This window comes from Rhinoderma darwinii, chromosome 2 (genome assembly GCF_050947455.1).
Source record: "Rhinoderma darwinii isolate aRhiDar2 chromosome 2, aRhiDar2.hap1, whole genome shotgun sequence".
Taxonomy (NCBI): domain Eukaryota; kingdom Metazoa; phylum Chordata; class Amphibia; order Anura; family Rhinodermatidae; genus Rhinoderma; species Rhinoderma darwinii.
The window spans coordinates 143,948,379-143,969,788 of NC_134688.1; the positions used below are offsets into that span (position 1 = coordinate 143,948,379).

Here is a 21,410-nt window from a genome sequence, read left to right on the forward strand (position 1 = left end):
TTTCACCTGGTCAAAAGGGGACTATGAGCGTATATATGATTTGTGCATTGTGTATAACTGTCCTCCTTTACAACGATTGACCTTTACTTCTATTATATATTGTATAGAGCACTTATATACAAACCAGGTTATTGGATAATAAAGGTAATGGGTAGCTCCACATTTAGAGGAACTTTTATGAATATACGACTTAAAATGTCTGATCATGAGGGATCAGGCAGCCGATTCTATTAATTTACAGTAATGGGTCAAACTGCTGCCAAAGCGCATTGGTTTGTATTAATCAAGAGACATACTGCATAAAAACGCTCGTGTGAGCAAACCCGTAGCCAATTTTCAGAAAATGGTCTCCAAAAATAGGAGTTCATGCCACATTTTCGTGTTGTATTGATTTTTACCAGGAAGATGTATGGTGCCAGTTACTAATTAGCCTCGCCGATTCACAATTAGTAAATATCCATTATTAGTTATAAAGCCGTTAGTAAGAGAGAGGTTTGGAGTTATAGATGTGCTATAAAGGGTGACTTACACATCTTGCTGGTTATCTGGGTTTTCTTTCTCAATGAAAAAACGCTTTAGGCAATGTTCTGTGAAGAAGTAGTAGTTTCTGGGCCTTCTGCCAAGATAGCTACTGCATTGTCCATGTTGTTTGGATGTCTGGCCAAGCACTTTAAGGGGTTGTGTGTCATGACTTTTCTACTACAACCACTAGATTGTTTATTTTGGATATAAAATTCTATTTTTCAGACCCTGAAGTATGAGGATTAACAGTTAAAAATATATGTTAAACTGATTCATGTAATAGTTGTATCATCATGTTCGATTTGTCTTTTCACTTTCTTGTCACCTACATTTAAAAAAAGTTGAGTTGATCATGGGTCCCAACTGTTGGAACTTACTATGATCGGCTCTTATCACTGGGTGAAGGCTGCCGGTGGCGGGAAATGTCGTATTACTCACAGAAATGGAGAACCAAGTACAACATGGTTGCAATGAGTCCGACGGAGCGAGAGAATAATACCTCATACAGCTAATTCAACTTAAAAAAAAGTTATACCTGCCAGAATCTATAGAGGAAAGCTGGCAAATATTTTGGGTCTTGGCAAGTCCTCAAGGAGTTAAAAATTGGTGTCATTACTATACAACATGGTTCAAGCTCTTTAGTATTTGCAATCATAAATTAAATTACCAAAATATCCCTATAAACACATTTTGTGCACGTATGATCTCCAACAATGTCCTTGTTTCACCTTGTATTTCACATTCTGTTAAGAATAACATCCTTTGTGACATGCCTCCTATGATGGTGTCTTCAATAAACAACAGATAAGATGTATAGAAGAAAAGGATTCAGTACTTATGCATAAGGAATTCAACTCTCCTTGCCAAAGAGATATTTAAAGAGATCAATAACAAGGTACATACATTTTCCACTGGATAATTGAACATAGTGGCCAAGTACTCCTGTGTGTAAGGCCATGTCAAGACCTTGGCTGTTAATGAGGTCTAGTGAGGAAGCTATAAAACATTTTGCTTGATTCCTAGATCTCATGTTATTGAATACTACATTTATATTGTATTCTGCGCACCATACAGAATATGTGCCACCCTACATGAAAAGAAGAAATCTGTGGTGCCTTTAATCATTGAAGAAAATGTAATCATTGGTCATTTTAATTTAATATTTGATGCCAGATTTCAATAAAGTAAAAGAAAAAACAACACACACACATACAAATATATGTGTGTGTGTGTATATATATATATATATATATATATATATATATATATGTGTACATGTATATATAAATATATGTATATGTATATGTATATGTATATGTATATGTATATATATATATATATATATATATAGTTCCTAGTCCATTGTTGTGGCACAGCCTCTACTTTTGTTTAAACAATGCAATCGGAATCTATGAACCAAATCATAAAAACAACTTTAAACTCCATTTTGAGTGTCTTTCACAAACTTTTTTCTCATTTTTTTATGTCCTGAAAAAGTAACAAATCGATTTATTCCCTTGAAATTATTTTACAGCTCAATATCCTAAATGAAATCGGTGATCAAAGATGCATAACTAAAATGGTACTAACATTCTGAAAGTGTTGTGTATTGAAAGTGTATTTAACATGAAAAACATGTAATTGCCAAGTATTAAAGAGGCTCTGTCACCAGATTTTGCAACCCCTATCTGCTATTGCAGCAGATCGGCGCTGCAATGTAGATAAGAGTAACGTGTTTTGTTTTTTTTTAAAACGAGCATTTTTGGCCAAGTTATGACCATTTTTATATTTATGCAAATGAGGCTTTCCTAAGTACAACTGGGCGTGTTTAAAGTTATGTCCAAGTGGGCGTGTATTATGTGTGTACATCTGGGCGTTTTTACTTCTTTTAGTAGCTGGGCGTTGTGAATAGAAGTGTATGATGCTGACGAATTAGCATCATCCACTTCTCTTCGTTACCACCCAGTTTCTGGCAGTGCACAGACACACAGCGTGTTCTCGAGAGATCACGCTGTGACGTCACTCACTTCCTGCCCCAGGTCCTGCATCGTGTCGGACGAGCGAGGACACATCGGCACCAGAGGCTACATTTGATTCTGCAGCAGCATCGGCGTTTGCAGGTAAGTCGATGTAGCTACTTACCTGCAAACGCCGATGCTGCTGCAGAATCAACTGTAGCCTCTGGTGCCGATGTGTCCTCGCTCGTCCGACACGATGCAGGACCTGGGGCAGGAAGTGAGTGACGTCACAGCGTGATCTCTCGAGAACACGCTGTGTCTGTGCACTGCCAGAAGCTGGGCGTTGTGAAGAGAAGTGGATGATGCTGATTCGTCAGCATCATACACTTCTATTCACAACGCCCAGCTAGTAAAAGAAGTAAAAACGCCCAGATGTAACGAACACAATACACGCCCAGTTGTACTCAACTTTAAACACGCCCAGTTGTACTTTAGAAAGCCTCATTTGCATAAATATAAAAATGGTCATAACTTGGCCAAAAATGCTAGTTTTTAAAAAAAAAAAAAAAACGTTACTCTTATCTGCAATAGGAGATAGGGGTTGCAAAATCTGGTGACAGAGCCTCTTTAACTTTGTAAAATTCAAATGTTTGTATTATGAAATGTTAAATACTTTTGTGTCAAAAAAGACAAAAGTATAATAGGTATGATACCTTTATTGGCTAACCATAAAAGAGGTTGCATATAGAACTTTTATGGTTAGCCAATAAAGGTATCATACCTATTATACTTTTGTCTTTTTTGACACAAAAGTATTTAACATTTCATATTGTCTCTGGCTAACACGGTACTACACAATTTTTTACTGTACTTCGTGAAAATGTTTGTATTAAATTGAATTGGAATGTCACATACCAGAATTGTTTTGTTCTACTAAAAAAATATGTAATCTTGTGGATGCGTACTTGCTAATCCACATTTTTATGGTGACTAGATCATTGAAATTGAAAAGTAGCCAAAATGCCTTTTATCACAAAAGTTACAAACTCCATCCAATACAACTATACCATAGAACAATTGGTGACTGGCAGATAGGGTAACTCCACGAAATTGCAACAAATATGGGCCAAGTGGGTCGGCTTCAAAAACCACAATATGGGTAATCCTCCTCCCATCGATTTACCTTAATAATTCTGACTAATCTCTCTTTGCTCTGTCTTATTGCACTACTGGAAATGTGTGGTCGGGTAGCTAACTGAATTTGTGTTTTCTTTTGTGATTATGTGGACTTGGGTTCTTCTGTTTTGCACTCTGGATATGTAAGTATTTATGCATCTGTTGTTTGTTTTCTTTGCGGAAAAAAAAATTCAATAAAAAAATTCAATCTTATATGCTGCTGAGCTTATTAGTTCTGTGCAATTTTATTTATATTTTCATATTATTATCATATTATTTTTTGCAAAGCGTTGTGGTATAGTTCACTGAATAAGAAGAAAGCCCAGGCTGATAAAGTTTATTTTTAAACGGTTAAACCTGCAGATCAAGTAAATGTCATCAATTTGACAATGACTACTATAATGTTTGGTTTCAGAAACTAGTGCGAAAGACGTCTATCATTACATCAACTTATAAATAAAAATATACTTTTAAAACTGTCTTTTCTATAAAGAATAAATATACGGCCAAAAGTATGTGAACACCGCCCCTAATGATTCAGTGATGACCCCTTCCCGACATTTGACGTATCCATACGCCAAAGTCGGGTAGGGGAAGTATGGAGCGGGCTCACGGAGTGAACCCGCTCCATACGATGCCGGTGTCGGCTACTTGTTACAGCCGACACTTAAGAGTAACGAGCAGCATCGCGCTCGTTTAACTCGTTAAATGCTGCGGTCAATAGTGACCGCAGCATTTAAATCGTTAGAAAGTGGGGGGCGACCCCCTCTAACAGTTCATCGCACCCCCAGCAATGCAATCGCTGGGGGGGGGGGTGGTGATGGTTGCTATGGCTGCCTGGGGGCCTAATGAAGGCCCCCAGGTCCGCCATCTTTGTGCACCTATTAAGCCCTGCCTCCGGCCTTGGAGCAAACATTTTGGACTGGGGAGAGACTGACTATAGTGTTTCTCAATTAGAGGGAGAAAGTATAGAAAATATGTCTGCCCCATGATCACTGCTTTACATCTGTGAACCTCTAGAGATATTATATACATATGTGTAAATTATAGTAGCAGCTCTTTCTATAAGCTTCACTTATATGAGCTGCTGACTTCACATTTAATGTACCATTAAGACTTTTATGTTTTCTTGAGACCTCTAAGGCTACATTCACACGAGCGTGACAGATTTACACGCGTAAAAAATGTGTGTAAATCTGTCCGTGTGCGTTGTGTTTTGCATCAGTGTGCTTTGCGTGTGGCATGTGCTTTTCACGCATTTGGAAGCACTTCTTTTTTCTTCTTCAATGTAATTGATGCGTGAAACACGGACAGCACACAGATGTGCATACGTGTGCTGTCCGTGGTTTTCACGCACCCATTGATTTTAATGGGTGACTAGGTGAATGAAGACACATTAATATAGGACATGCAGTGAGTTTCACGCAATGGACACTTGCTGCGTGAAAACACGCATGTGTGAATAGCCCCATTGAAATCAATGGGGCAGTGTCTTGTGCGTTGTTTCAACGCACAGCACATGGACAAGAATCAGGTCCGTCTGAATGAGCCCTAATGCTTTACCTTGACATTGCTTGTGCTAATCAGGTTGGTTATTGAACGTACATTGTGCTGCCGAACTTCAATAAAAACAAGACAAAATGTAAATAACTATAATATATACCCCTGAAGATTCATATTTCATATGCTTCCTAACTTTTCAGAATTGCGATTATCACATGTGCCTAATGTAGTAAGCAAAAATAATGTCATCACTTATTGCAACTTCTTAATCTCCCCCAACTTGCCAGCAGCTGGTGAATAGAAAAGTTTGCTGGCATCCCTTAATCTAACATCTGGCAGAGACATCTCAAACAGCTGTAACATCACGCACTACGAAGTATAGTACCAAAAAAATAAATAAGTAACCAAATAATATGGGGTGGTAGTAATTAATAGATATTTAACACAATAATAAAATGCACAGTAATGCATAGTAATGGACTACTTATAGTCAAATACCATAAATGAGAAAGTTATTTCAGAACACAGTTCCTACCAAAAGAGAAGTCCTTTAGAAAATACACAAATTTCAAGAAAGTTAAAGGGGTTGTGCAGGCTCAAATACCTGTAAACAAATAAATTGGGGCAGATTTACTAATGTGTCTGGCTCTAGAATTTGGTAAAAATGCACCACAATTTGGTGATTTTAGTTTAGAACAGATGTTTGCACCTTTCTAGAAACTTTTAAAAAGGTCAGTGAAAGGGGTGTGACTTAAAATTTAAAAAAAAATATTTTTGCTGTAAATGAAACTATTCTAAATATTCACTGACCTCCTGGTAAACATCTGCTGGACTTGCACTCATACAGAGCATGCATTGTAAACTAGTAGAACTACAGTGTAAAGTATGGGGGAGAGTAGAGCAGAAGCCTGAGTCATTAATGAGACAGGCGGTGTGTTTTAGACTACCTGATTATAGTTGAGCCCTAATGGAAAATAGTTAAAAGCATCTAAGCATCCAACACTAACAGAAATAAATTACAGATAATCATCACCGAACTAGTGACTTATATATCTAATTTAAAATCTGCTATCTCTCCACCAACTCTATTCTCGACCCCTTAAAACTGGTTTCCGCACTATACAGAAACTGCCCTTACTAAAGTCTCGAATCATCTCCTGACGGTTAAATCTAACGGCAACTACTCTCTATTTATTTTCATAAAACTCTCCAGCAAAGTTTGACACTGTAGGCCGCCAACTCCTACACAGTTTGTTCCACTCTACTGGCCTTAAAGAGGCTCTGTCACCAGATTTTGCAACCCCTATCTGCTATTGCAGCAGATAGGCGCTGCAATGTAGATTACAGTAACGTTTTTATTTTTAAAAAACGAGCATTTTTGGGCAAGTTATGACCATTTTTGTATTTATGCAAATGAGGCTTGCAAAAGTACAACTGGGCGTGTTGAAAAGTAAAAGTACAACTGGGCGTGTATTATGTGCGTACATCGGGGCGTTTTTACTACTTTTACTAGCTGGGCGTTCTGACGAGAAGTATCATCCACTTCTCTTCAGAACGCCCAGCTTCTGGCAGATCACGCTGTGACGTCACTTCCCCAGGTCCTGCATCGTGTCAGACGAGCGAGGACACATCGGCACCAGAGGCTACAGATGATTCTGCAGCAGCATCGGCGTTTGCAGGTAAGTCGATGTAGCTACTTACCTGCAAACGCCGATGCTGCTGCAGAATCATCTGTAGCCTCTGGTGCCGACACGATGCAGGACCTGGGGAAGTGACGTCACAGCGTGATCTGCCAGAAGCTGGGCGTTCTGAAGAGAAGTGGATGATACTTCTCGTCAGAACGCCCAGCTAGTAAAAGAAGTAAAAACGCCCCGATGTACGCACATAATACACGCCCACTTGTACTTTTACTTTTCAACACGCCCAGTTGTACTTTTGCAAGCCTCATTTGCATAAATACGAAAATGGTCATAACTTGGCCAAAAATGCTCGTTATTTAAAAATAAAAACGTTACTGTAATCTACATTGCAGCGCCTATCTGCTGCAATAGCAGATAGGGGTTGCAAAATCTGGTGACAGAGCCTCTTTAAGGACGCTGCTCTCTCATTTTTGTTCTATGTCTCTGACCGCTCGTTCAGTGGATCATTTGCTAGTTCTACTTCTTCTCCTTTTCCCCTTGCTGTTGGGTTCCTCAGGGATCAGTTTTAGGTCATCTCCTCTTTCCTCTCTACACATCTCTGACCTATTTCAGGGGGCATATGTCCTTCACCATAGCAAGTTTGAATATACATACACCAGAAATGTAGGCATAGACATATGTAAGATATTATAGAACAATACAATGTCATGTGATACAATAAATCATGTGACTGGCAGTAACATGATACAAAAACATTATTAAGGACTAAAAATGCAATCAATTAATTAGAAAATTATTAAACATTTTTTTTCTTTACTCCAGCCGTATTAGGCCAGTTTCTGACCTCCTGCCATTCTGCTGAATCAAACTTAGGTCACCATAAAATCCTATGAAATCCAGTTGAACCGTGAAAGGTCAAGGTATTGAAGTCGTAACATGGAACTAAAATACAAGTATGCTACAGTATGCCACATTATAGACATACAGTAGCATACGTCCGACATAGGCTTGGATGTTAAAAAATATATAACATACTATGAATACGGCGCACATACAAAGCAAACAGTGTCAATACACCCTTAAAAAGGGTCGCTGTTTGGATCGCTGCTGAGCAGAAGAGGCCAAAGTTGGGACGCCAGTAGTGGACATTGTGTTCCTTGCGGTCGTTTTTCTCTAAATAGAGCAGTTCTAGGGGACTGAACTTGGGGAATGTACTGTGCGATTCCTATTCAATTTTCGCTTAGGCAAAAATGGAAGCTACATACAAAAAAATGTCATTCTGTATTGTAGTCACTCATTTTCTACAACTATTATAATTCCTGGTGTCCAACATTTTCTTAAACCATTATTTTTATTGCAGTCTATTGATTTAAACATTATTAATAATATAGTGTAGAGCTACTTTAAAAAAAAAAAAAATAGCCAAGACTTTTGTACAGGTCAATATAAATCTAAATAATATTTGGCGGCACCTTCTTCAGTGAAGCTGGCATGGAATACGTTTTGATGCAGCTTCAAGGCGACAGAATTCTCCAAATATTCTGCATTTGACCTGCCTAACAATCTGCCAAAGTAAATTAAACCTCTGAGAACAAAAAGTATCTGTATAGTTTATGGAGTTCAATCTATAAAAAATTGCTTTATGTATGGGTTGGGTGGGCTATCGTTATACTATGCTTCCGATTCTCAACCATCCCTCTAAATGTGAAAGATGCCATTTAACATAAGCAAATGCCAAACATGCCAAAGCCAAGTGCTGGAATGAGGCAACAGAAGCATCCATCAGTCACAGTCTATAAATTTAGCAACGAGAACATTACAATTGGTAATGATCATATTTTTGGACCTAATTGTAGGCTATTTTTGTTAGGCGTTGCTTACATCTGCGGTGTCACTTACGTTTATAACGGAAGCCGCAAGGCAATGCTGGATCCCTCGCACGATGGACTCCAGTTGCACCCGACGGACCCCACTGACTTACAATGGGGTTCACCGGGTTCCACCGAGGTGTCTGTTGATTTGACAGGAAAAATATCACTGCATGCAGCGCCATTTTTTCTGTGAAATTTGACGGTTCTTCCAACAAAAATTTGAACATAGCCTCAATCTGAACCTTCTTATTTTAATAATTTATTTGTAGTAGCCCAATATTTTTTTTACGTTTTCTTTAAATATTGTCTACAATTATATCTTCAGTACCTATGAAAATGTATAATGGCACCAGCGTGTGAATTAACCCATACCGATCATTTCTTACTCACTATCACTACTACTAAAAAAAGATAAGGAGAAAGGTAAGCCAAGAGACACAGAACAGTATATCTAACCCGATTAGAAAAATAAAGCAAGACATCAGCAGGTGGTGTTAAAGCCCCTCAGTAAACACCATGCTGTAACAGAGTGGGCCCATATACCCATTTATACTAGCATTAATTTCATATCTCAATTTACAATTGATACATTTTGTTGTAGTTTAGAGAGCAGTATCTAATGAAGCTATATCTATACGCTAAAATGTTCATGCAGTGTATATAGAAAGATATTTAGGCCCTGTTCACACTTTATGGCGGAAACCGCGTCGGAATCTGCGCCAAGGAATGCCTGAATCCTGTTGCCAGTAAAAACAGCTAAGACAAAATAAATTATAGACCACTGTAAAATAATTGGAAACTTTTACTTAAATAAAAAATGTACTTATATATAATAAAAATAGCTTTTCCGTTCCTGAAACTATTGCCTGGCTCAATGATGTCATCGTCATTTAATGTATATTTTGCTTTAAGCTTAGAATAAAGTCTTAAAAGTTCTCTGAGCGACTTTCAATTCATAAACAAGGGATTACATACAGCTATAAAGAGTAATCTAATCCTAGTAATGCTTTAACCCTACTACTTACACTTCAAGAGCAGAGGAAACAGAATAGTTTTGAAACTGTAACCAGGATTTCTTTTTTTAAATGCACATTAATGATGTCCTTTGCTCCCTTCTCTTATTAGATTACAATAATAAAACAACCATGGTCTCTTTATGGTGGGAACACAGCGACCCTGGGGTGATTTATAATCTACTGAAACCCTGTCCATGCTGCTGACCGGCCTTTTTTCTATCTGTTTCTTCTACTGATGTCTTCCTGCTGTGACAACACTGTTGGATTGCTGTCAGCGCACAAGTATTTTTCAGGCTGCGCTTTATCTTTGTACGCATTTCTTATGTTATTGAGAAGTCCTTACGTGCTTGGTGTGTAGACAGTAGATGACTATGCTGAAACTATCTCATTAGTCTGCGTGCTGCCAACTGAGTAGTGAAGGAATGAAGTCCATATCTTTGTGTCAGAGGGACAAATATTTCTTTCCTTCATAGATGTTGCCAAATGATGACTTTCTATTAGCGGAACCTTGATTTTAAAATCGCATTCAATAAATCAGAAGCTCTAATAGTATGCAAACAAGTTTGGAAATGATTAAATTCTTTATCAAACTCTTGTCAGCTGAAACCTATGAAAATAATGTGATTATGATCAAATGTGATCTGCGTTAAGATCTAATCATAATTCATTTTCATCACTATTTTGAGAATGAAAAATAAAGAGTGATGGAAATCCTTGAAGAGATATATATAATTTTTTTCTAGTAGACAGGTGGTGATACTCTGTATGCTTCAAAACGTATGTCAATATAAAATTGATAGCAAAATATGTTTGAATATTATAAAAATAAAGGCTATTATTTTTGCTGTTATTATTATATGATAGACAGACAGACAGACAGACAGACAGACAGACAGACAGACAGACAGATATGAGATAGATAGATATGAGATAGATAGATATGAGATAGATAGATATGAGATAGATAGATATGAGATAGATAGATATGAGATAGATAGATATGAGATAGATAGATATGAGATAGATAGATATGAGATAGATATGAGATAGATATGAGATAGATAGATATGAGATAGATAGATATGAGATAGATATGAGATAGATAGATATGCGATAGATATGAGATAGATAGATATGAGATAGATACGTATGAGATAGATATGAGATAGATAGATATGAGATAGATATGAGATAGATAGATATGAGATAGATATGAGATAGATAGATATGAGATAGATATGAGATAGATAGATATGAGATAGATATGAGATAGATAGATATGAGATAGATATGAGATAGATAGATATGAGATAGATATGAGATAGATAGATATGAGATAGATATGAGATAGATAGATATGAGATAGATATGAGATAGATAGATATGAGATAGATAGATATGAGATAGATATGAGATAGATAGATATGAGATAGATATGAGATAGATAGATATGAGATAGATAGATATGAGATAGATATGAGATAGATAGATATGAGATAGATATGAGATAGATAGATATGAGATAGATATGAGATAGATAGATATGAGATAGATATGAGATAGATAGATATGAGATAGATATGAGATAGATAGATATGAGATAGATATGAGATAGATAGATATGAGATAGATATGAGATAGATAGATAGATAGGTAGGTAGATAGATATTCTAGTTTACTATCTATCTAAGGCCCTGTTCACACTGAGTATTTTGCAAGCACAAAAATATTTGACCTGCCTGCACTTTCTTGCCGCGGTTTTCGCTGCGTTTTTTTGGCCATGGAGCTCTGCGGGCAAAAAAAGCTGCGAAAAAACACTTTCTCTTCCTCCCAATGATTTCAATGGGAGGTCAGATACGGAACCACTGGAAGAAAGAGCATGTCGCTTTTTTTTCCCACAAGCAGGGAAAAACGCCCATGGAAATCAATTAAAATCAATAGGAGGCGGATTCGGGCATTCCTTGGCGCTGATTCCGACGCGGTTTCCGCCATAAAGTGTGAACAGGGCCTAAATATCTTTCTATATACACTGCATGAACATTTTAGCGTATAGATATAGCTTCATTAGATACTGCTCTCTAAACTACAACAAAATTTATCAATTGTAAATTGAGATATGAAATTAATGTCCAGATTAGTCCTTAACAGCACCTTCACCACAAATAGATCCTAGAACTTTTGTAGTTTGTTTCCCTTTAATAAACTTTCAATAATTTTGAGTATTTTTAAGTGACACAACTTAGGCTACATTCACACGAGCGTGTCTGATTTGCGCACATAAAAACAGAGCGTTTTTCCAGCAGTTCATGTCGGTGTGCCATCAGTGTGCTTTGCATGTGGCATCAGTGTGCTTTGCATGTGGCATCAGTGTGCTTTGCATGTGGCATCAGAGTGCTTTGCATGTGGCATCAGAGTGCTTTGCATGTGGCATCAGAGTGCTTTGCATGTGGCATCAGTGTGCTTTGCATGTGGCATCAGTGTGCTTTGCATGTGGCATCAGTGTGCTTTGCATGTGGCATCAGTGTGCTTTGCATGTGGCATCAGAGTGCTTTGCATGTGGCATCAGTGTGCTTTGCATGTGGCATCAGTGTGCTTTGCATGTGGCATCAGTGTGCTTTGCATGTGGCATCAGAGTGCTTTGCATGTGGCATCAGTGTGCTTTGCATGTGGCATCAGTGTGCTTTGCATGTGGCATCAGTGTGCTTTGCATGTGGCATCAGTGTGCTTTGCATGTGGCATCAGTGTGCTTTGCATGTGGCATCAGAGTGCTTTGCATGTGGCATCAGTGTGCTTTGCATGTGGCATCAGTGTGCTTTGCATGTGGCATCAGTGTGCTTTGCATGTGGCATCAGTGTGCTTTGCATGTGGCATCAGTGTGCTTTGCATGTGGCATCAGAGTGCTTTGCATGTGGCATCAGAGTGCTTTGCATGTGGCATCAGTGTGCTTTGCATGTGGCATCAGAGTGCTTTGCATGTGGCATGCGTTTAACATGTCCGTGCAAGCACTTTTTTTAATTTTTTAATTTCTCTGCATTTCTTTGTAACTGATGCGTGAAACACGGACAGCACACGGATGTCATCCGTGTGCTGTCCGTGTTTTTCATGCACCAGTAGACTTCAATAGGCGATAAGAAGCGCAAAAACGCACCTATATAGGACATGCAGTAAGTTTTACGCAACAGATACTTGCATGAAAACTCACACATGTCTGAATAGCCCCATTGAAATTAATGGGTCCGTGTGCTGTCAGTTATTTCAATGGACAGCACGCAGATATGTATTACGCACGTCTAAATGAGCCCTAAGAAGACAGATGTGTCAAAATTTCATAAATCTGTCATTTATAAAAGAGAAGAGAGAGAAGTGCCCTGTAAGTTTAAGCATAATCTAACAGCCTTAGGGCCTGTTCACATCAGCGTTCGCTTTCCGTTCCGGGGTTCCGTCGGAGGTTTCCGTCGGGTGAACCCCGCAACTGAAAGTGAAACCACAGCTTCCGTTTCAGTCACCATTGATATCAATGGTGACGGAAACATCGCTAATGGCTTCCGTTTGTCACCATTCCGGCAGGTTTCCGTTTTAACGACAGAATCAATAATGGAGTCGACTGTGCTATTGATTCCATCAGAAAACCGGAAACCTGCCAGAATGGTGACAAACGGAAGACATTAGCGATGTTTCCGTCACCATTGATATCAATGGTGACTGAAACGGAAGCTGTGGTTTCACTTTCACTTTCTGTTGCGGGGTTCACAGGCCCTTACAGATGGAAATCCTTTACACATGATATATTGAAGAAACTACTGAGTAAGGCCTAGTTTACTGTTGCTTAGTAGTAACATAATCCACAGCAAAAATACATCGATCTGCCATAGCTCACAGCATTACATAGCAGTCTGTTCTCTTATGACCCAGTGTACCAAAAGTTCAGCACCTTACAACAGTGACCAAAACAGTTAACATTTATTACATGTGTCTCTATAAGTATTAGTATTTTCATGATTTCTATATAAAGTGTTTAAAGATACAGACTCTGGGTAAATGCTGCACTATTATAATACATACAACGGGGAAGAAAGTCAGTAGACAGTAAATGTAGCTTTTTGAGTTTGTTTTTTTTTTGTTGTTAAATGGTTATGCCAGTGAAAAAGATTTATGCAATATTCCTAGGATATGCCACGAATGTCTAATGGGTGTGGGTCCCACCTCTGTCAACCTCATCTATTGGGAGAAAAGGGTTCCCCTTTATCAGCACAAGTCAGCCAGCTGCAGCTGCTAATAAGGGGAGATGTTGGGGAGAGCTGGTCGAGCATTTGTGGGTCTCTTAATTATGTTTTATTAGTTATATTACTTCCTAAGAGTATCATTTAAAGATGTGGAATGATAATTTTATCACAGAGTCACCCAGGCTTCATAGAAACATATATAGTCCCACTCCTTACTCTCTGATCTGTACATATTTTCACACTCTTTATTCATATGGTATTTAGCTTTACAACACTACCATATTTTTTGGGTGCAAAATCCTGAGGGATGAAGTTATAGGTCAATAATTGGCATTCCACTTTAACAGTTATGTCCTCACAATTTTTCAAAGCTCTGCGAGGAACACACATTTGGGGACATGTATAGAAAAAATTATAGTAGATAGTAACCAATTCAAAATAAACAGAGGAAAATAACTTTTCGTCAGTCTGGTAGCCTCATGTGGATTCGGCTGCACGCGGCACAAAGATGGAGCTTTCTGCTGCAGAAAACTGCCTCTCACTTTTTCCAAATCTATTACTTACTATCGTTTGCTAGTCTAATGTTTTGTTTTCTTTTTGCAATATGCTTAAAAGGGTTGTGCCATAAAACACATGAATCCCCTAGCCACAGGATAGAGGATACATGTGTGATCGCTGGGGGTCCGACTGCTGGGACCCCCAGTGATAAGGAGAACGGGGGGACCGAATGTCACCCAGAGCGCTACATGAGAAGCCTGGACTTCCTGGTTCTGTGTCTGGCTTATTTGCTTAGCAGCTCCATAGAAATCAATGGAGAGCAGCTCGCGCATGCGCAGAAGAATCTTACTCATTTCTATGGAGCTGCCGAACACATAAGCCATGTAGCGCTCTGGGTGACTTTTGGTCCCCCATTTTCCTTATCGCTGGGGGTCCCACCGGTCGGACCCCCAGCGATCACACATGTATCCCCTAGTGCAAATGTTCCACCGCATGCACATGGTAAAAAGATGCACATTTATTAAAAAACATAACAAACAGAATCATACCATAATGTTTTCTGTTAACAATTTACAACCAAAAAAACACAAATCTTCCACCAAATTACAATGTAATATTATTAGACATACTCTAAAAAGGCATTCAAAAAAAGGGGGGGGGGAAGTACTAGGAAAAGATGGGAGAAAGGAGGAATACAGGAATATCACTAATTGCTTGGTATAATCCCAATTATAACATACTTAAAAGGGCACAGTGTTCTGGACAGGGGTATAGAGTTCTTATTTCATATACCATCCTTAGAATTTATAGCTGTGGATACATTATGCCATATAAAAATGTCCTGATTACTAATTATATTTGCTTTTCATTTAAAGAATCTTGAAATTCCTGTAACCCCACAGATCTGCTAGCAAATCATATGCTTATATAGCTCTATTTTTCATTGGGCCAACACTTAAAGTGCATTTTCTCTCGCTTTTTCCTGCACAATTATGCATGACTTTTGCCTTATCATGAAGCGAACATAAAATATGCAACACTTTAGTTAACTTATTTAATTATAGAGTGAGTATATAAAGAAAATATGGGTTTTCTGACAACTTTACCAAAGAGTATTTCAGAAATGTTAAAACCGTACAGATAATTTGTGTTCTGAAATGGAGAAGTAGCTCATAATTGCTCGTAATTGCAAATCATGTAATAAATGCTTAAGCCCAATAAATGAATTCTGCTCTGGAAGTAAAACAAAGCTTATTGACATGCAAGTGCCAACTTAATGTAATTTAAAATGGTCTTTCTGTGCTAAGAATTAGAAACTCACTATCTAAGTTCCGAGCGTTCTTTCCTCTACATTTTACTAAGCAATCTTCAGCAGGGCAGCGTAAGAGTAAATAATCTTCCAAAAAAAAAACCATAATGGCAGAGGGAAATACTGAACACTTTATTTTATTGTGCGTAGTCCCATTTTATATTCTGTAAATGTTTTGTTAAAACATGTTGGGATAATTGTGAAAGCGTGCCTCTAGTGTATTTGTTGCACTTTACAAGGCTATAAATTGGAAGTAAATAAGAATCTAGGGAGACTGGAATAACTTAAAAGTAAGGTTATTTTTTTTCTTAAAGCAGAGCTGTAATAAATGGGTTCTGCATTCATATAATATAAATATAGAACTTTATATACAGTGTGGAACATGACAAGCCTATAAGGTCATCCAATAGTTAAAAAAATAGCCCTTAAAGGGGTTGTCCAGGATTTTTTTTGTATTTTTTTTTTTACCATAAATGGCCTGATATAGGGCATCACATAAGTTTACAATTTGTCTGTAATTAAAAATTCCGTCCGCTTTATCACATCTAATGCTGCCCATGGCTGGACACTGCCCCCCCCCCCGCGTACATTGTACGGAGAACAGCCCCGTGCAGAAGTCTTGTGGAGGTCATGTTTGGACATGTTCTGTTTACATACGTATACCTTGTTCATGGTCTACGTCAGCAGAATACATTTGAACATTTGGACAAAAGTATTTAAATGTATCATGATATACCCATGGGTTAATATGGGCTAACGTGTGCCAAAAGAGTTCCTATAATATACATATAAATATTTGATTACAGTTTGTTTGACTGAATTGAAAAAACTCTTTTAATAAGTTGATCTCACAAAATAAATGTATACCACTCTGTACGATGGGTGGCAATGACAGATGTATGCAACTGTATGGCATACAATTGCACACCTACATACATTCGGCGGCACCTTTTAAATGTTCCCACCTAACATAAAGCCCTAAATTTGATATGAATAGAACTTTACATATGTATGTTCATACATCTTCAGACATAGATCACTCATTATAAAAGTGCCTAATGTAAAATGTAAACTAGCGCAGCATGTCAATGCCGCCACAATCCTCAAGATCTCAGCTGGCCAGCTTAGAGACTGAATTTTCACACAATATAAATTACAAAGCATGAGAACTTTCAGTGCTGAATCAAATAATCTCTTATTTATTAATACAGAATAACCACTTTAAGGTGATTTTCACACCTATCTGCATTTAAACTAATTCCCATTTTAACAAGTTGGTTTAGAGTGCCCTAAAGCATTATATTTTTATTTGTGAACTGTATTGCCCCAGATATGGGTTAAAACTATTTTAACACTTTTTTTCATATTTCAATTATTTTTTTTTGTACTTCAATGTGAAGAATGGAATAGGCTTTTTTATTATTAATGTTATCTATTGTGGTGTGAATAAATAGAAGGTGTCTGAACGTTTTATTAACAATCAGCACATTTTTTTTATTTTTATTTTTTGGTTTGGGAGCAGCTTCTGCTGGCTCTGCTTTTTTGTAACAGCCACCAGAAATATCCTAAAGACCAATGCAGGGGACTACAAGCGCATGAGACGGTGTATCAACTTCAAAAACCGCACTAAACTTCTTTGTATAAACCTGGCCTAGAATAACCTTCTTTCTTACCTTTAGGCACATAACCGTATTGGGGCATGCCCAGACGTGGCGGATTTCTTCCGCAACTGTCCGCATCAATGCCGCACAGAATCTGCGTTGCAGATTCTGTTGCGGATCTGCCCAAAATGGGCATTAAATTGATGCGGACTAGCCACTGCGTATTGAAGTAAAAGTACTTCCCTTCTCTCTATCAGTGCAGGATAGAGAGAAGGGACAGCACTTTCCCTAGTGAAAGTAAAAGAATTTCATACTTACCGGCCGTTGTCTTGGTGACGCGTCCCTCTTTCGGCATCCAGCCCGACCTCCCTGGATGACGCGGCAGTCCATGTGACCGCTGCAGCCTGTGATTGGCTGCAGTCGTCACTTAGACTGAAACGTCATCCTGGGAAGCCGGACTGGAGGAAGAAGCAGGGAGTTCTCGGTAAGTATGAACTTCTATTTTTTTTACAGGTTGATGTATATTGTGATCGGTAGTCACTGTCCAGGGTGCAGAAACAGTTACTGCCGATCGCTTAACTCTTTCAGCACCCTGGACAGTGACTATTTACTGACGTCGCCTAGCAACGCTCCCGTAATTACGGATGCACACACGTAGTCACCCGTAATTATGGGTGCACACACGTAGTCACCCGTAATTATGGGTGCACACACATAGTCACCCGTAATTACGGGAGCCCCATTGACTTCCTCAGTCTGGCTGTAGACCTAGAAATACACATAGGTCCAGCCAGAATGAAGAAATGTCATGTTAAAAAACCAATACGCTCCGCAGCACACATAACATCTACATAACATCTGCGGACTTCATTGCGGAATTTTGAATCTCCATTGAAGTCAATGGAAAAATTCCACAATGAGTCCACCAGTCCGCCACACGTCCGCAACAACCATTGTATGCTGCGGACACCAAATTCCGCACCGCAGCCTATGCTCCGCAGCGGAATTGTCCGCAACGTGCAAACGAACCCAACCACAAAGCTGTGGAAGGCAATGGAGAAACGGGTCCGCTGCGGAGTGTCCGCAGCGGAATTCCAGAGCAAATCCGCTATGTCTGGCCATGCCCTAATGGATTTCTACCCTAGCATGTCGCTGATTTAGATGAATCCTTAGTAAAAATAAATAAATGCAATATGCTCCATTATATGTTGTATAATGGAGGTATTCTCCTATAGAAGCGTTACTTCTAGGGGAGAATGTAGTTCCTTACAGAGGCAACATATGGTGACATACACTATGACCCCTTAAATGTAGTACTAACCATTCATATGCCAATATTGTACCATTTTTTTTTAGCCATGACATGGAATAGCAATTCATTCTTAGCTAAAAATCCAGTTCTACGTTAACATTGGATGACTGCTATAAATGGTGAAGATGATAATGATCAAGATTAATATTAATAAAGCGTATAATGGTATACGCTGAGTTATGCCTAGTTTGGGACCTGAACGGGCAGTGTATGAAACAGAGCTTCTCTCTTTGGCGTTCTTTTAGTCTCTGAATCACGTACTGCATACTAAGGTCCCTCACTCGGCATTACACAGTGTATCAGTTTTTGCCCAGAGTTTTTCTTTAAACGCATGCTGGTCGAAACATGTACTAAATCACTTGGTGTTTTTCACGGTTGTACAATGGGACAGTGAGAATATCTTTAAATATTCATGAAACCATTTTTAATGGAACAGGTTCTATTTGAATGCACTTGTCACGAGCAGAACTGTTAGAACTGGACTAATATGAAAACCCTCTTTTCGCCCAGTAAAATACTCTTCTAAATGGCTCTTTTGACCTTTTGCATTTGCCTTTTGCCATGCTTCCTGATCAAGCATTCACTCCTATTATTTCATCTTTTCAAGAAATAACAGAAACAGTGTAATCTAGAAAGCAATCTGATCTACAGCAACACTAATAGAGAACATATACAAAAATAGTGATGTCATTGAATAGATTATGTCCAGCATTCCACAATCTGACTGTACTCCGGCAATGATAAAGGTCAGTCTATAACAAAGGGTCATTTCATATGTTGCAGCCTCGTGAACTTCTGATTATTATTTTAACAACTCATTTTTCACTTTCAATCTGTTGTATAGGAACGTGCTAGATAAGACATTATTAACAAAACTGACCAGCCAATGCATAAATTGCATAGGGACACTTTCTGAAATCAATTAAAAGCGAGTAATAATAATTTTGGGGGACTTGGTCTTTTATTTCAGCCTTTCAGATTTCCAGAGAATTGATATATTGAATTGCTACACCTGTCTGGAGGACTGCGCGCTCAATGGGATGCAATGTGCAGCTTGAGGGGGGAGCAACGCGTATGGCACGCAGATGTGTGAATAAGAAAGTAATGTAATTAAAAACTTACACGTGACAGACTAGACACATGAATGACACACAGCTGTCCTTTCACAAACTATGAAATGTGTCATTAAGATCTAAGCCAAATGAATAGTTACAAAACTGTCATTTGGTCACTTTGGTAGGTGAACAACAGCAAAATGTCTAGATAATCATAATATATGCTGCCATTCAGGAAGAATTTACTGACACAATTTAATACTAAGTTATTAAACTTGGTTTTCTCAAATTTAAAACTAGATCTTAAGTTTAGAGTTTGTCTAACTGTATTAGACCACAAGGTGACCAGTGGTGCAACTCAAAACTCTTGGGTCCCAATGCAAATTCTGTACCAAGCCTTCCACCTACCATGTACTATTTATAATACGGGTGTTTTCTCATGTGACAGGCATCAAGACCTGCCTATATTTCAAGGGATTTAATGTCACCTTAATGTCACTGGATCAGAAGGGGGTAGAATTAAAGGCAATTCGAATAGAATACATCATGTCTTGGCTGCTGACAGCAAAAACATTCAAGTAAAGAAGAAACTTGAAGTGAGTTTGTCATCACATTTTCGTCTCCCAAACTGCTAATACCACAATATAAGGAAGGATGATAGTTTTTCAAACATACCTATGTTGCCAAAGTCAGCCCATCATGAGACATAAAAAAGTGCTTCCATTCTCCAATGTGCCGTATGCAAATGAGCACTGAAGAGTCCTGCAATCCATGAAGTGTCCTACATTTTAAGCAGAAACCACTTAGAATGCAGGACACTTCCTTGATTGTAGGACTCTTCAGTACTGATTTGCATACGGCACCCAGAGGAATAAAAAGCACTTTTTTGTGGTTCACCATGGACGGAGTTTGGCAACATAGGTATGCTTGAAAAACTATTATCCATCCCTATATAGTGGTATTAGCGGTTTGGGACGTGAAAATGTGATTACAGACTGCCTTTAACAGCTTAGAATATTCATGAAGAGTGCTATATCCAAAACCACATTATAAGTTAAGTGCTAGTTACATTTTTTACATAAGGCAGAATTTAAGAGACAATGTGCCTAGGGTGACCATACACTATTAACTAAACAGTGAAAGGGCTTGGTAATGTTAAACGGCTGCAGTGTTCACTGTGGTTCAAATCTGTAAAACATAGCTGGAAGGTCTTTGACAGTGAGGAAACGTGGCCTGTGAAGCAGAAATAGCTGCACATACTAACTATATATATATATATATATATATATATATATATATATATATATATATATATATATATATATATATATATATATATAATTAGAGCTGGGAGCACAGTCCACAAAACTGTTCCCCAAACTACAGTATTTATTTAAATGCCAAGCAACAGCTAGTTTGTCAATTTTTGTATCAGACTAATGCTACATGTCACATATACTCCTTCCCAGGCCATGATGTTGATGCGACCGTAAGTGGTTAATCTATTTCCACTCACTTAATCTTCCACTCCATACAAAACTCACTGCCACCACCTACTGAGTTCTGGGCCAATAGGTACCAAACACACACACACTGCTCTCCAATGGTTAAGAGGTTAACACACACACACAAACACACACACACACACACACACACACAAAGAAATGCTATAGATTCTTTAGAACATACGAGAACTAAACTTATTAAAGTTTTATGCTTTAATATA

The 21,410-nt window shown here is 38.2% G+C and overlaps 1 protein-coding gene and 1 long non-coding RNA gene across 6 annotated transcripts in view; one reads left to right on the top strand and one right to left on the bottom strand.

Annotated features, from left to right (window-relative positions):
* Positions 1 to 21,410, bottom strand: part of DACH1 (dachshund family transcription factor 1) — a 315,224-nt gene that overhangs the window by 282,177 nt on the left and 11,637 nt on the right. The window lies entirely within an intron of this gene.
* Positions 1,300 to 19,742, top strand: LOC142740824 (uncharacterized). Its single transcript, XR_012880888.1, has 3 exons — positions 1,300 to 1,417; positions 19,237 to 19,375; positions 19,600 to 19,742. It is a non-coding gene; the product is annotated as an uncharacterized LOC142740824 (long non-coding RNA).